Below are 565 nucleotides of genomic sequence, written 5' to 3'. Positions count from 1 at the left end.
GGGGGCAGCGGGTGCGAAGACACAGCACTCAAAAGCTTTGTGGGGCGGGAAGGCGAGAGACAAAGCTGAGAAACGGGCCAAGCAGGCGGCGGAGGGCATTGAATGCCGAGACCAGCATTTGGGACTGGCGCCTCGGACGTGGATGTGGCGGCGGGTGGGGTGGTCACGGCTGCTCCGGGTCCGGGCGGGGCGGGGGTGCGCACCCGCAAACCATCGAGGCGGGGACGGCTGGCCTGGGGAAGGCCCCTTCGCTGGGAGTCTGCGAACGAGGGCCTGAGCGAATCACCTCCGCTGTTACCCGCCTCCGTCCCTGCGTCTTTGTGCGTTTCGCTCGCTTCCTTTCGCAGTAAACGTTCTTCCGAGAAATTTCGAGGGGATCTCCGCCAAGCGGAGGGGGAAGGGCTCTCGCCCGCGCCGGGGGAGGGGCGCGCGGGACAGCCGCGGAGGGAGCCGGCACCGGAGGGGGCGGACGCGCGGGCCGGGCGCTGGCTGTCGAGGGGCGCGGACGGCCCGGGACGGAGACCCGCCGGGGCCCGAGCCCCGGGCGCCCAGCCAGCCCTTCTCC

The 565-nt window shown here is 71.5% G+C and overlaps 1 protein-coding gene across 2 annotated transcripts in view; it reads left to right on the top strand.

Moving 5' to 3' along the window:
* The first annotated feature begins 215 nt into the window (after nt 1-215).
* The window catches only part of LOC121043074 (lymphocyte antigen 6H), a 3,109-nt gene continuing 2,759 nt past the window's right edge, over nt 216-565 (top strand). For both annotated transcript variants that reach the window (XM_040494594.1, XM_040494597.1), the window contains exon 1: nt 216-320. The gene's annotated coding sequence lies outside the window, so the exon portion shown is untranslated. The remainder of the gene's footprint in view (nt 321-565) is intronic.

Source organism: Herpailurus yagouaroundi, unplaced genomic scaffold, assembly GCF_014898765.1.
Source record: "Herpailurus yagouaroundi ecotype Mexico unplaced genomic scaffold, PumYag 186, whole genome shotgun sequence".
Taxonomy (NCBI): Eukaryota; Metazoa; Chordata; class Mammalia; order Carnivora; family Felidae; genus Herpailurus; species Herpailurus yagouaroundi.
The sequence above is the reverse complement of the archived record's forward strand: the minus strand, read 5'-3'. Positions and strand labels throughout refer to the sequence as shown.